General features: G+C 39.4%; 1 protein-coding gene across 1 annotated transcript in view; it reads left to right on the top strand.

The window, feature by feature from the left end:
* SETD3 (SET domain containing 3, actin N3(tau)-histidine methyltransferase) overlaps window positions 1-16,245 on the top strand; it is a 62,141-nt gene that overhangs the window by 463 nt on the left and 45,433 nt on the right. The window lies entirely within an intron of this gene.

A 16,245-nucleotide genomic window follows, 5' to 3' on the forward strand; every position in this document is an offset into this window, starting at 1 on the left:
GGTCCGCCGTGGGCGGGTTCGTTCCAGCCCGGCCTGCGCGGGTTTCTGGTGATCGAGGCGGCGGCACTGGCGTTCTCCCTTGCCCCATCCCCCCTCGAGAGGCTGATAGAAACGAGAGTAAAGCAAATGGCTTAAAACTGCTTTCCTCATGATGTGATTATTTTTGGTTTTGATTTTTTTTGTTTTTTTAAATATGTGATACGGCTTGAATGCTCCCTGTTCCTAGTTCAGTTTGCCATGGAGCCTCCCATGCCCCCAGCTCTCGGGGTCTGGCTCGGGGGCGTCTCTGCGGGTGTGCGGCTCCTCAGAGCCCTCCTCTGGCTGGAGAAGAGTGCTCTGCTTCTCTGCTTTCTTTCCTTTCTCACCCCCTCTGCTTAAGCAGAGGGGTTAAATCTTTGCAGGAAAAAAAGGGGGGGGAGTTAAAATTAGAATAAATCGTAAACTGTTTATTGACAGGGGTGTTACTCCTGAAACAGCCTCGCTATTTCAGCCTTCCCCTATTGCTACAACAGCTGCCTGTCCCATGAACCCTTCCTCCTCTTCCTCACCCAGCAACACTTGACTAGAGTTGCTTGAGCTGAGGTTGTGCTTTGCCTTCAGTTCTTAAATTTTGAATTTGGCATGCGATTTTTTAGCCTACATTCAGCTATCAGAATGAGCTCAGTTCTTCCTTTTGGAAGTTGTCCCTCATGGTTGAAATCTGCTCTTGCCCCAAGCTTGGTATCTGCTCTTCTGGGTGGACTTGTCCTTGGAACCTAAGCTTGCTCCTGAGATCAAGCTGCAAGTAGATTGTCTTTGTCCCTTCTAGGAGCGTGTAATATAGGCACCTGTCCATTCAAGTGACAGCTCTGTTCTTTGAAAATTGCTACAATGTTAGCTTAATGTCTTGCAAGTGTTTTCTGCCTTCAGTTGTTGTAATCCCATGACTGTCAAGTGAAACATAAGTATTTTGTCGGTGAGTAAAAAACAACTGTGGCATTCTGTATGTCCACTATCAGGTTCCTGGTATAAAATAGTAAGCCAGTGTACAAGTTGTGGGAAGGAAAGGCATGATGGGCTCAAAGGCGGGGGTGGCTTCCTGATATTTTTGCTCAATTAAGTAACTTAATATGGTAGAGATTCAAGCCTGTTGGCTTGTGCCTTAGTGAAGTTTTCGGTTATGTTTAGCAGGGATTGAAGTATATATTGCAGTAGAGTTGAAAACACATTCTTGACTTTGTGTGCTGAGAAATAGATTTAGGCTGTTGGGGGGAGAAATGCCACAAGCCCCAAAATCATTTGTAATCTGTATATCACTATTTCCAGAGATGGCCTGATCTGTTGCTGAAGTCAGATGTGCCTTGAAATAGAATTCTGATTTCAGTATGGTACAGAAATTAAAAATAGACTGCATTATGTTTCTCTGTATGGAAAAGTGTACATCTTGATGATGTTTTCATTATAATAAATCTATTTAGACATGTCTACTGTATCTATGTAATACTTCATCATAGTGGTGCTGGTTATGTAGTTAATTTGATAAATTGTGTAGAGTTCTCAGCAAGTGAGTATTTCAGTGGTTGCTCTTTGAAAAAAACAAAGGCACTTTAAGGGTACTGGAGGTCTTAAGGGATCTGTATATTTTCTAGTGGGCTGGCATAGTGCTCAGTGCATGAGACCTCATGATGCCTGTGGCTTAACCTTTTGGAAGCCTGGGTGGTGGTTCTGTGAAGTCTGCCCTACTGATGGTTGAAGTCAGGGTGGCTTGCTTTATTCTTAATTAGGAGTTATTTCATATAAAGTGAGGTTAATATTTTCTAAATTAAGAACATTATTTAGGAACCTGCAGATAAAGACAGTACATAAGGGTTTTTAATTAATTCTGCTCTAAAGGAATTAGGAAAAGAAAGTTTGTGGGAGTCTTCAGGAGGAACAAAATTAAAGCTAAGAAATAAAATTACAAAGTGGGCTGGTAAATTTGTAGAGTTTATCAGCTTCTTTTCTTCAAAGAGTATTTTTTCTTTTCTGCTCAAATAGCTGTCTGAGGATCTGATTCAAGAGAGAGGCAAGGGAGTTAAGAGCTTGTTTCCTGTGCATAGATAGTAAACTGTCTTCCTGAGAAAGATCAGTCAGGTGTTGATAGGAAGAAGCACTCCATCTGTTTAAGAAAGCTTTAATGGGAGGTCAAGGGGTATGGGGACCAACCTATGGTAAATAATGTAATAGTTCAAAATGAGCAAGCTGATAAAAGTGAATTAAGAAATACATACTTTTTTTGAGCTGTTCTGTTGGATATAGACTTTTTTTTTTTTGCCTTTCAGCATTTTGTGCTACCTTCAAATTAATAATTTCTTACCAGAAGTTTATATTTAATGCATGAGGCAGTCTTGTGCTTAGTATCTAGCTAGGTTCAACTGGGTGGGGAGGGAGATAATGTCAAAATGACAGGACTTCCTTTTTTCAGTAGATTAATACTACCTCAAGCATCTGTAATCAGAATACTGTCAAGACATGTTTTCTTGGATTCTAATTATAAGAATAAATGTCTTTTGGAATTTGATTCTCAACAATTAGCTAAATTTGTTGTAGTTGGTGTTTTTTGTAAGTGTATCAGCCAAATGTTTAGCTAATTTTAGGAGCTTCTTTTGATATTATTCTTGATAGATTGGCTTCTTCCCAGTATCACAGTCACCACTATCACCATCATTCTTTCCTTAACCTTACACTGTAGTGAGATTAGCAGTTTGTTCTTTGCAGAGTAGATGTGTGCAGTGCATACAGCAGTGGTTCAGTCTTTCCTCTTTTCCAAATACTTTATGCTTGTGCTCATGTACACCTGTGGTGGTACAGCTTTTTATAGTAAAGGGAATTATTGGATTCTGACCATCCTTTGCCAAAGAACTTGTTAGAGACACTTCAGCTTCCTAGATTTGGCTTTAGATGACTAATAATGTTTTTAACTTAGACTGTTATGTAAAATATAAGAAAGAACCTCTCAAAACTAAAAGTACAGCTGGGGTTCTTCATTGCTCCATAAAAATGGCCCATCAGTGTTGTCTGGCCTTAGTCTTGTGTATTTGGAGCTAGGCTTGTGTTTGTAGCAGTTAAGAGGTGACTTCATGCCCAAGTGTATTTTAACATTGCTTTGCATTTTTGGTCTTGCCCTTCCTCTGCTTTAACCTTCTTTGCTCCCTTTTTCTGTTTTTAGCTGCTCTGCCCTACATTGCCTCTTGATTGCATCTCTTCTAACAAATGACTATTCCAGTTGCTCCATCTATCCCTGCCCTTCCTTTACCACTTCCCATCCTGTTCAGGTAGTCTGTTAATCCCTTTTCTTTCTTTGAAATAAGGAAGAATTAGAGCTGTATTCTTTTATTTCAGTTCTGGGTTCTGTGACCAGGCCAGAGCAGCAGACCTATCACTGCAGGAGGCTTCCACCTCTACATCTAACCTGGGCTGCATCATGCAGAGGTGTGAATGACTGTGCTTGAGATCAGTGTTATCTCCAGCACTGGTGTTTACAGGCTCTGAAGTTGGCCAGATGTAGGTAATACATAAAGCAGAAATAAAGGGAAAGACATGTTTCTGAGAATGTAGCTGCTAATATCCTATTAGGAATCAAAATAAAATATAACTGTAACTTGAGAGATATAATTTTACTTTTCAGCAGGATTTTCTGAGCCTGATGTTAAAGTCTGTTATGTACTGGGGGATGACAGATTAGTTGGTTTATCTTATTCCTGGGTATATTCCCAATATCTCTGAAGGAATTGGCTAACCTGTCCTGGAAGTGCCTACAGCAGGGTTTGAACATATGGTTTTCAACTAGTGTATTAATGTAGGCCAAAATTGTTTTTGTAATTGAAGATAGACTGTAAAGTCTGTCAGTTCTATTCAGTTCCTTTTTTATTGTTTCTGTTAAGAGTGTGATAACCTGCACTGAAAGGAGGGGAGTCAATCTCTGGGGCTCCAGTGGTAGCTATCTGATTCTAGCCTTTTGCATGCAGATCAGTTTGTAGATTGTCCTTTTTAAATGTTTGTATGTATTTTAGAATATGATAAATAATGATAGAATCATCTCAATAAACTAAGTCTCTTACATTACAAATGCTGCCTGTATTTCTTAGTTAATCTTGCTTTTGTCTTTAATGCTTTATAGCACTAGTGCCCAAAGTCTTCAAGTAATGTTTCAGCAGAGTAGGAAGAGGATGTGGTGTGTGGATTTCTACTTCCACAGGACCTGAATTGCTGGTCCAGAACTTCCTTGGGTCTTGCCTGGTGTGTCCATTCCCATGCCAAGCTAAGGGAGGATGAGTTGCTTTGTGGGAAGGGGTTGGTGCCAACCAAGCATGAGGTGCAGGCTGTTTCCTGCCCTTGACAGGTCCTGTGGGAGTTGTCTTTGTGGCCACTGTTGGAGGTTCTTGGTTATCTTTATTTGATGACAGTTTATAGTTGTAGCCACATAATAATTTCAAGAACTGAGAGAAGGAGATGTTGCATTTAACAACTTTTGCATTTAAATATTTCTGACAAGGACTTCTGAAAGATCTCTTTTTACAGGTTTGCCCCTAGGTAATTCAAATGAACTGATGTATGCCATTATATAATTTGTGGAACTGTATGTCTGATTTGTTCCACTGCTCAAGTCATCAGTGAGGATGATAATCAGTGTTAGTCCCAGTACTAATCCCTGGGCTATGCTGGTGTGACCAGCCTCCAGCTGAACTTCCTGCCATTCACCACAGCCTCTTGAAGCCAGCAGTGCAGCCAGTTTTCAGTCCACCTCACTGTCCACTACTTTAGTTGGTAGTTCATCAGCTTGTGTGAGTATGTGATGGTAGATGTTGTTAAAAGCCTGATCAATGCAGAGATGAACAGCATCCACTGCTCTCCCTTCAAGGCTACTTGCTTCAACAGCTTCCCTCCCCTCAGCATGGTGAGGCCACATCTGGAGTGTAGTGTCCAGTTCTGAGCCCCCCAGTGTGAGAGGTGGAGTTACTGAAGAGGGGCCACTGAGATGATTAAGGGACTTTCCTCATATGAAGAAAAGCTGGGAGAGTTGAGACTGTTTGGTCTGGAGAAAAGAAGTTAACACTAACTTGTTAATACCAAGTTACCCTTGTGCATTAAATCTCTAGTTCCAGGCAGCTATATAAGATTTTTTTTAGCATTCAAGGTTACTTGTTATTTCCCCTAAATACAACAGAGTATAATTTATCATTTTCAAAAGTAGAAGGTGTTAGTCATATAGATGCTTTTGTTACATTTTTGATACCTGCTGTACAGACAGTATTTCAGGGTTTGTTAAAATGGTTCTGTTTTACTGCAGTGGTAGTCACTATTCCTTATTCTGGTTTCAGCATTTGTTTTCCCAGACTTTCACTGGGATATGATGAATTGTCACCAATATGCTCTTCTATTTTTTTTGATAGAGTGGGACAGAGGTTGATATCAGTGTTCATAAAGTTGGTTTTCTTGCTTCTTCAAAACCAGTGATAAAAAATGTTCAGATCTTCCAGCTTAGTTGGTTTTTCCTGCATCTATTTACAGGTTTATTTATTCATTTTGTCAATTGAACCCTAGGTACAAAAGCATTTCTTTAATGCATCTGCATAGTTTCTCGTTAAATATGTTACTCAGAAATAGCTACTGGCCTGTATCTAAAAGTCTGTGACCCATTTGTCCAGGGTTTAGTTTTTCACATAAACAAAACTGACTTTTCAAAATAGGCTCACAGCCTTCTGGGTTAGTCTCCACTGCCTTATACAGGCTGTGGTATCTGGGTGGTCTGTGAGCTTCCAGGTGGCATGATTAGAGCTGCTGGGATTCAGGAAACTGGTGACTGACACATTTCTACAGTCTTGTTGTGGAACTCCAGCTCTAACCTCTGTAAACCAGCAGACATTCTATAACTTCTGCTGCTCACTTTGGAGGGTAACTGCTTGTCTTTGGATATTCCTGCTATGTCTTGATGTCATTTATATATATATATGTGTATGTATGTATATATGTACATATATATATATATATATATAAATGGTCTTGCAACTGGATAATCCTTTCTTTGGAAACTGCCATTTTCAAATGAAGTGGATCTTAGCAGGAAGCTGAGCTGTGTATGGATGAATTTCTTTGCTTAAGGAACTTTGTGTGCTGGGACAGTATTTTTAGACTTGCAGAAAGTAATAAGGGTTGGCTGGTGAAGAAAGAAATGGCTGGTTACTTTGGATGACCACCTACAATGTGTAATCTTCCCCTTTGCTAAGCAGAGTTGCATTGATAGCATATTAATATATTAACTTTACTTAAAATAGAGAAGCATCCATTCCCTCTGGGGTATGCTGCACCTGATTCTGTCAGTCAGGAGCAAGGATGTTGTCAGACCAATTTGAGAAGCTCTGTGTGCTGATACAGTGAGTACACTAATAGAACTGTAAAACAGAGTTGCAGAAAATGACTGTTGGGTTTTCATGTGGTTGTCAGATTCAGATTGTAGCTGTTCTCTGCCCCTATTTCCAAAAGTCTGCATTCAAGCAGTTATTTGTTCCCAGCTGATGCTTGGGAACAGTGAGCTCTGTAAGGGCTCGTGAAATTACAATTTTTGCATTTGTCAATGCTCTATTTGAAAATAGAATTCCTGTTTTCAGGACAATGACAGATAATATTAAGATTTCCTTCTGTCACTGTAGGATGCTTGGCTTCTACAACCTGTTTCTCTGGCTTACTGAGTCTTTGAATCCATGCCTGAATATAAAAACATGGCCTGTTGCACTTTGAGTTTGGGCATTTAGAGGAAAAAAATAAGTAGACTAATAAAAAAAATTTCTTTCTGTATTCTGTGATGATTAAGAGTTGCTCTCTAAGTGGTTTGGAGGTATAGTGTAGAGTTTCATATAATAATATGAACAGCCAAAAACTTCGCAAACTCTAGTAAACAGTGACTGCAGTCTTAAAGGCAGGGTGTATGCCTAGTTTGAAAGTGGGAAGTTAGTGCAATGATGCTGGTTTTATTTGTCATACTGGGGTTTTACTGTAGCACTCCAAGACAGCAAAATTCTGTGCAACTTTGAGGAATATTTTACCTTCTGTAAAGATAAAGTTGTGTCTTTTCCAGAAAACTCTCAAATGCCAGATGAGGTCAATACCAAAAAGCTGGTTTGAGCACATTTCTGCAGACTTCAGCCCTGCCCCTATATGATGTGTTGACCTAAGGCCTAGGGCATGGCTGCTCTATAGTTTTGGAAAGTGCTGCTGCTCCCAGAATGCATTTTTCTCTGGTGGATAGAGATTCACCCATGTCACCTACAGCAAGGCATCAGGTGCAGCTTTGCTACAATAGCCATGGTGTTTGTATTCAGTTCTGTCCTTTGTGTCTCTCAGGAAGAATTACTTGGTCTGAGTAGAAGTCATCTCTATCTATTTACAAATTTGCCTGACTTGTAGGTAATGGTTCTATTTGTAGTAGCAGGAAACCCAGCTACAAGAACTGGGAATCCTAACACCGACAGCCAGTCTTTTCTGGAGTCAGGCTGCTGTTTTTTCCCTTCTTTGAGATTATATTCAGTAGGAACAAATTTTCTTTTTGGGCTGATGGGTATAAGTATCCTCTTGCAAGTGTTGCAGGTGTGACTTGTTGTTAACACAATATCCCTTCGTGGTCCTTCATGGCCGAAGGAGACCTGGTGGTGTTGCTGGTGGGGGACATGGGGCTGTGACAGTGACAACAGGCCCTGAGGCTGCTGCTTGAACTGGATTCTTGCTGCAGCACAGGAACCATGCAGGTCTCAGATGAGATGGAAGATGAGGGGTCTGCAGGGGCCTGGGACTGTTGAAAGTCCAAACTGCTGGAATCTGACACAAGCTATCTAGCAAGGAAGGTACTTGGGAATAAAAACATTGAAATCTCAGTTTGGAGGGGTCAGAGGCAAGACAAGCTCAGGCTTCCTAGAGGTTTGTAGAAAGACTACAGAAATCTTTTCAGCTCTTTATCTGAACATTTTGAAACACTGCTTGTAGGGTCTGGTCAGCCCTACTCTGTGATTCAGTGCAGGCTGGGGGTCAGAGGGATAGATTGAGGAAATGACTAGGGGTGTGCACCAAATTAAGATGGGGCAGGAAAACAGATTCTCAGCAGACATGTTAACAGTTTATTAGGATACTGGAGGCAGTTACCTTGTGAAAACTAGGTCAATCTTTCTGCCTTAATACAGAGAGGACACCTTTGTTCAGAAAGTTATATGGCCTTCCTAGATATTTTAGAACTGGAGTGGGCAATGCGCTTACACTGTAATGTGTGCTAAAATAAATGTTTATTTCTTCTTCGGCTTGTGTTGTCACCTGTGAGCGTACCAGAAAAACAAGTGCTGCCTAACAGTTCTCCTATCATTCTTCTAAATGGTGAGGATTAACATTCTGAGAAGATTATGGCAGTTTACAGGACCTTATAGTCGGTATACATTTTGTTTATTACTTTATCAAACATCTGAAAGCTCGGGGATGAAGCTAGGTAACACTTAATAGTGCTGTGCCTTTCTTGTTCCTTAGAGCCCAGTAAATGTGTATGTTAAAAGCTGCTTTATTTCAAACCACTGCAGAGTTTGAGTAAACATGGAAGAGACTGTAAGGTCTCAAGTTGCCAACTGTGAATGCCAGAAGGTATGAAGGGGCTTGAAAGAATATGCTGCTTCATTTTCAAGGTCTAGAATAAAAAAAAAATCAGAAAACTGCCAGTGTTTTTCCTGAAATTTCTTGACACCTACTGGAATAATCACCATTTTAACCTCTAGCTAGGGAGTGGGCTTAAGGCAAATGGCTTTGGAAGACTTTCTGACAGTTGTTTAGCCCTCAGTTACATCACTTACCAGGCATTCATAGCAGAAACTTCTTAAATTTTTTTTCAATGTGCATAGCTCTTAAATGTTGTCAGAAGTTCCTCACCCAACTGTCAAATAGTACTCTTTTGGGATTTAGAAATGCAGAGTGCTTGGTCTGCCCCGGGTGGTTTGAGGACACTAAAATTGCAGTGAATTGAAGTGTAATCATAACTGGGCTCGAGGGCTGTGATCTCTTCTGTAAAGGCTTGCCAGCAAAAGAAGCAGCTCTGTAATAAATGTAAAATGGTAAAATGTTTCTTTCAAACCATTAAGGAGCATCCCCAGAGTATTTCTTATCAATTGCATTGCAGTAAATCTGTGCAGTGCTCCAATTTATACATTGGCAACCATTGTATGACTCTCCTCAAACTTCACATGGAATGAATGATAGTAATGCTCATTCATTATTTCCACAAATGAGCAGTGATAGGTTTATATATATGTGTGTTCAATGAGCTGATGTTGCCCTGAGCCCAGAGCAGGAAAGCAGGCCAGGTGTACCCTTTGTGTGGCTAAAAGAGCAGCACATTCTCATGGAGGTGCAGTGCCACTCTGGACTTTTTGCCTCAATGCAACCATGATCCTATACCAGCATGATCTGTCAGGTGTCTTTCAGAAGTGCACAAGGCACAGAGTATAATTTAACAGCAAGCCCATTAACTGGCATAACTATTCCCATGTCTTGGGAAGCCTGAGAAGAGGTACACAAATACCAAATGGATTTCTCCAAACTTGTCTTTTCGTTGTTCACATTAGTTTCTGCTGTGGTTCCTGGCTGCAGCCTGGAAGCTCTTAGAATTCAGTAAACATTTCTGGACCATGTTTTGTTTCTTGTGGTCTGATAGTGATCCCAAACTCTCCTGGTCAGGATGAAGTGCCACCAATACCACTTCTGACTACATCTTTAAGGAATTAATCTGCTTCAGAAGCTTGATGGAACAACTGTGCTTCATACTCTTAGCTTGAAAAAATACAGCAGTTACTTTAAAACTGCTTAGAATCCCTTCTTTAAGGACAGGGTATTCCAGGAAGCAACTTGAAACTGTAGCTGAATTCAGATGTTTATAATTTCAAGCACAGTTTAATTGTGCATGCTGGGTAGTGTCAATTCAGTGTCCAAATATAGATACTTAAGTAGTTTTTTGTTTCCAGCAGCAGTATTGAAACATTCAGCCAATTTAAGTCGGTACAAGACATGAATGTGTAATGAAACTCGTTTTGAGGGCAAAAATTGTGTGTGTTGCCACATAGCCTAGAACAAGTCTTGAAGCTTGTGAAACTTGTTTTCTGCTCTGGATATCATCTTTCCTTCCTCCCTTTCATTAGAGTGGTTTGCAAGAGGTTTTTTGTAACTTTGTGAACATATTGGAAGGATTCTGTGGGCAGCAAGTTCTTTTCAGTGAAATGGAGGTGATGTATCTGATATATGGTTACATCTGCATCACCTGGCTGCTTGGAGGAGTAACTTCAACATGAGAGCTAGCTACATGGGAAGGGTGCCAGGACTGTGGCCATCCCTTTCTAGGATGTGCTGCCCATGCTGAGACTGGAGATGTGGTTTGTCAGTATGATGGCCCTACATAATTATCTAATGGAAGGGAGCAGTGTGGGAGGCAATAGTAAATCATACTGGAGTTGCAGTAGGTGTAGAAAGCAGAGGGTAGGCAAAGGTGTTAAAGCAAAAACTAAGCTAAACTGAGAGGAGAATTTTTCAGTGTGTAGCAATAATTGTGGGCCCGATTGCTACTAGGTTGCTTGAGGGCATTCCACTTATGTGGAATTATTGTTGCAATTAAACAGTAGTCCTTGGCATTAAGTGTCTTCAGCTTTAAATCTCTTCCTTTGAGACAATCCAGTTAATTGGAATATATGTTATTGCCTAGTTATGTGTTATTTATGCTGTTGACTATAATGCAATTAAAAAAGGACTTTAAAAAATTGACACAGTGATACCCAAGAATTTTTTTTGCTATTCAGCTAGGCTCCTTCCCTTCTGCTCTAGCAGTTACATGAAACAGGTCACAGTAAATACGTAGTGATATGTATCAATATGCATCAATCTTTTCTGTGCATTCTAGAGAATTTGGAAAAAAAGTGGATGGTGTCCACACACACTTGTTTTTTTCAGTAACACAAATGGAGGAATGGGTTAAATTTTTATTAGGAGTTCTTTCCCCCATTTATAGAGGTGCTGCCTCTTTTTTGGTGGTTGATTCTATGGTGGTTGACTATGATTCTTAGTAACCAAGACAGAGCTATGTACCATGTACATGTTGGGTTAAAAAACACTTGCTATGGAAGTATGATGCTTAGATAGCATCATTCTAAAGTCCTAATTGCATGCAAGGCCTTGTCAAAATTTCAAAGCACATTAACTGTCTTGGACTGGGACAGAACTTCTGCTCTTAGCTGTTCACTCTGGAGCAATGTATTGTTACAGTGTTCTGTTGCACCTCTATTAACATAGTATTGCTTAATTTCAACTTGTGCCTTCATAGTTATCAATGTAACTAATTTTTTCTACTTTTGCAAAGTAGTCTGACTAAGCAAAATACAGGAAATGGTGATGGCAGATCCTAGTTTTTGCTCTCATTAGTCATCATTAATATAGAGATTTCCATGAAGACACTTGATAAATGTGCCAGCATGGCCAAGGAGTTGCTGTCTGAAATGTCATACTGAAGTGATTTTGAGCCTTGTTGGCACATTGCAATGGCAAATAGAACAGGTTGTGTTAAGCCATCACAGGACCTATTTTTGAAAATTGTGGAATATTTAGATCTTTACAAAGCCATTTAAGTACAGCAAAGGTAGCACATAATTGCTATTTCATGTCTTAGTGTATGAGCAGTTTTACTTAAGCATTGTGTAGTATGTATGTGCACAGGATAACAGGTAAAATCAAAGTAACTTTCTATGACATACTGGCTAATAAATAATATTGTATTTATGGTTTTGCCATTTGGGAAATTTTCTTATGTGAGCACTGGGAGGCTAGATCTAGACAACAACTAATCTTACTTCTTTTGTAGACTTTTTCAAAGTTTCTTTTATATGTTGAGGGTGTTTCTTCTGGTATTACACTGCCATAGCAAACAGTTCTTCCAGGACAAAACGTGTAAGTAGTGTTCTCACAAACAATCAAAATTTTGCATCTGGATTTATTGAAGCATATGTCCATCATGTGACTGTCTTATGCCTTAGTAAACAGCCTGCACGAAGAGTTCAGTAAAAAGATGGTCTAGCTGAAAAACAGATGCTTTGCAAGAACTGGATTTTTCTGAATAAGTACAAAAGCAAAAATATTATCTAGCAATTTTTTTTTGTTTACTTAGTTGATGTTAACTGTTTTTAAAGCAATGGCATACATATACTGTAATTGTACTCAAACCTATCCTGTAGGAAGAGAAAGCATTCATTTGGAAGCATTAAGAACCTGGACATACATTTCTGGTAATTTTTTTGCCAGTAAGTTCTTTTCATTAAAGAGGGCTAGAGAGACATTTTCTGTATCAGTCTTTATTTTGTCCCCATTGGGGTAAAAATTGGGGTAAAATTTTATTCCTAATCAGTTAAATTTATTTAGATTATTGTAATTTTCATATGGTACTGTGTCTTTAGAGAATAGAAAAGCTTACAACCACTGGTGTGGTAGATTCCTCAAAGAAAAAAAATGCTTGTGAGAAGCAAGTATTCCAGAGAGGGCAGACAGAGGTAAATGGTACCTGTACCTATCTCCTGAAGGGAATAAAACCCATCTGCTAAGTGAGAAAGATGAGGAGCTATGGGAAGGAAATAACTGAATCAAAAGCCACGAGGCTTTCAAAGACTTTTTCTCAGGAAGACTGTTCTTTTTAAGAAGTGATGGTGACAACCTATTTAATTTGCTTTACCTGAGCGACAAAATGTTCGGAGTCCTATTGCAAATAGATCATGCGGTTAAATCAGGTCTTTGAAAAGAAAATAAATGTGAGTTTGTGTATGAAGTAGGAGAAGCTGCCCTGGATAATTTCACAGGCCTCCTGAAGAAGGGAAGCTTACTACATTGCAGCTTGGGCTGCAAGAAGCAGCGTGAACACATCCAGGAAAATCCCTCTGTCCTGCTTTTCCTGTAGGTCTCTAGTAGCCTGCTCTTGATTGCTATCACTGTTGCTTTTCCTCTGGTAAAAGAGGTGAGGGGAGAAGAAAAGTAAAGGAGACTGTGGTAAGGATGAAAACTGCAGACTTCACAAAGAAACAGAGCAGGGCAACTTCTCACTGTTCCTCCAGGAGATGGTGGGTGCTCTTCAGTGCAGTCCTTTGTCGATGAGAAGATATGAGGGAATGTAGTAAGTGCTTTTTAATCAAGAAGATTTTGGAGGAAGATCTGTGGCTTTGGGTGGTCTTGAGTCCAGGAAGCAGACACTAGAAAGGGAGGGGGCAATGGTAAGCAGAAGCTCATAAGATGGAATTAAAAAACCTGCAGCATGTGACCAATATAAGTGTGTTCCAGGATGTCTCTCTTCCTGCAGAACGTGAGTATCTGGGGCTGTGGGTTGCTGCTGGAGGTGGCTTTCTTGACTTGATATTCAATTGAAAAGCCTAAGCATCTGGCCTATATTTTATATAGAATAGAGTGCTCAGATTAACTAACAAGAAGGAGCTGCATTTGAGGGGTGCAAGTTGTTTTGGGAGAGCAGAAGATCCTAGGGCACCCTCCATTACTTGTGTTGTGCATTGGACTGATTGTAAATACAGCATCTTGTCACGAGGAGCACATGCATCAAAGCTAGCTCTTCAAGGAAATTGTGTGGGTTATGGCTAAGGGAAACAGAAATTCACATTGTATTTTAAGTGGAATGCAGTCATAAGTGGAAAAAATATGGGGTTTTCTATTATTAATCTTATTAGTGCTTTCTTTAGGTCATTTTTATCAGCGTTGTCATCAGTGCTACAGAAATACTTCAGATCCTGTTTAAAAAAAATATTAATTTGTTATTAGTCCTCTATACAATCACAGAAGGTCCAACTTCCAAAAGAGCTTGCAACTTAAACAGAAGAACTGAGACATGCTGGAGAAAGAAAATACACAGACAGTGAATTGCAATGACATTTGTATTTAGAACAGATTTTGTTACAAGTTTGTAGAGGAAGTGGAAGAAAAAGGAAAAGGCGGTCATAGGAGAGAAGAATTAATAGCAAGAAGAGAAGGGGTGGAGTACATCAAAGATGAAAGAGCTGGGGGGAAAGGGATTGAATCAGTAACTAATTAGTCATTTATTTAGTGGGAACATTTAGATTAATACCTTAGGAGTGATGAGAATGTTAATGTGGTTTCCAAGTGACATGATGTAGGTGGTTTTCAAAAGAAAACATAGCATTCATTGTAAATGTATAAGCTGAATTTTTCTTAAAGATCACAGATCTCTTCCTCCACCCACACTGTTCTTACACTTCTTGATTTCATCTATTTGCTATGAAATTTATTTATCTTTTTAGCCACAGTCATAAGATTCAAGTTTAGGAGAAAAAACCAAACTTGATCAGTGGAAGCAAAAGATCACATTCTGTGTAGAACTGGTCATATCAAGTGTAAAATTGTGTTCTTCTACATACAGATTGGAGAGCTCCTGTCAGTTGTCTGAGCATTAATAAGCATTAAGTTTGTCCTTTAAGACCCCGGCTTCTTAACATATGTTGATGTAAGAGATGATACACTTCCCTCTCTGAAGCAGAGGGGAAAAGGACTTAGGCTAGGCAGTCAAGCTAGAAAAAGAAATTGCAAGTCTCATTTGTGTGCATCCCACTCATCTGTCCTCCCTTTTGATGCAGCCAAGGAATGTATCCCACAGCCACCCACAATACTCATCTCTCCTTGCTCTCTGCATGGCTTGAGAATTCCCTTGTCTTCTCCTTGTCTGCCCTTGTTTACCCATATGTATCCTTCTAATAGAGATTCTGGATCTGCACCCCTCTGCCATCTGTGCCCCTGTATGCCAAGTAGATGCATGGAGTGGTAACTATTATGTAATAATGAGAACATAATGTAATTAATATCTACAAGGATCTGAATTAAAGAAGATGCAATGTTAAGATACTGCATTGAAATGTACTGAGTCCTTGAAGTGAAGGGAAACTTGGAGAGGTAACTCTTGCTGTGGGAATTCCTAACTTGGTTGGTATGTAAAAGTCTGGCAAATTTTTTAGTAGCTGGTTTACTGCTCTGTAAAGTAAAAAGTAATAGTTGAAGCTAATCCAAGTCCCAGAGGAGATGAGGAGGGTGACAGAGCACAGCAGGGATTCTGAGGCCACTGGAAAAGAAAGTGAGATACACATCCAGAAGAAATCTGACTTCATGTGGTCTGCATCATGTAGGATAAGTTTTTTAAGTCCAGCACAGTTAAAAATTAACATAGTGTTTACTTAGCTCAATGATCATATTCACAGTTTTGTAACAAAGGTTGCAACTTGTATTTTTACGCAGTTAGAGAGGGGGAGAGGTAGGTGTCTTTACAGTGCTCAATGACAGATCTTTTAATGTTTTTTTTCCAATCAAATCTGACTGCAGCTCTATGTAGCACTACAGTGAACTGAGGGGTTTGTTAATGATTAAATGGAAGTTTTTTTTTTTTTTACCTATTATTTGGAAAGATCTGTGTTTTATTGTGCAAAATTGGCATTGTTTCCATATACAAAATGCAGTCCTGTGATGAAGTCAAACTCTCTTATACCAGAAGTATTGCGTTTCTTAAATATGCTAAAGCAGTCATGGTTATTTTTTAAATAAAACAACAAAAATGCATTCACTTGGTGGCAGTTCTTTAGTACATCTGAGGTTTTGTGCAGACTTCTCATGGTTACCTTCTGAAGCTGTTAGGTAAACATGCTCACTTTTTAAAGCTGTAAGTAAAAAGGAAGCGTATTTTACAGCTCATTAAAATATTCTTTTTGTGTGTGATGTGGAAACCAGTTCAAAGTCTCACCCAATACTGCTCTTTGATAGCAGTATTAGAGAGGGAGATGGATCATTTACACCTCTCACTGCCAGTTTTGGCATGATTCTCTTTGTCAGGCCAGCTGATACACTATATTTGGAAATGTGGCTGTGTTCTGTATTACTAAGCATATTCATCATTGCTGTCAGTGTACTCGCTCTTTGGAGAATGCTTTCAGGAATTTTCAGCAACGTTCATTTGAAAGAAAACATGGCATAGTACTTAAAGGCTATTCACCAGAATACAGCCAGAAAGCCAAACTCAAAAAGAAAAACAAAAAAACCCAAATTGCTTTTCCACTGAAATGTGTGCTGCTTCTTCAGACATCCATAAAGTTTGTGGTTCTGAATCTGAAGGATTTTTTCTTTTGCTTCTCCCCGTGTAGTGCTGCTATATTTTATATATATATATATATATAT

This window comes from Agelaius tricolor, unplaced genomic scaffold, assembly GCF_023055355.1.
Source record: "Agelaius tricolor isolate 1412-34295 unplaced genomic scaffold, bAgeTri1.0.p SCAF_5, whole genome shotgun sequence".
In the NCBI taxonomy this organism is placed as follows: domain Eukaryota; kingdom Metazoa; phylum Chordata; class Aves; order Passeriformes; family Icteridae; genus Agelaius; species Agelaius tricolor.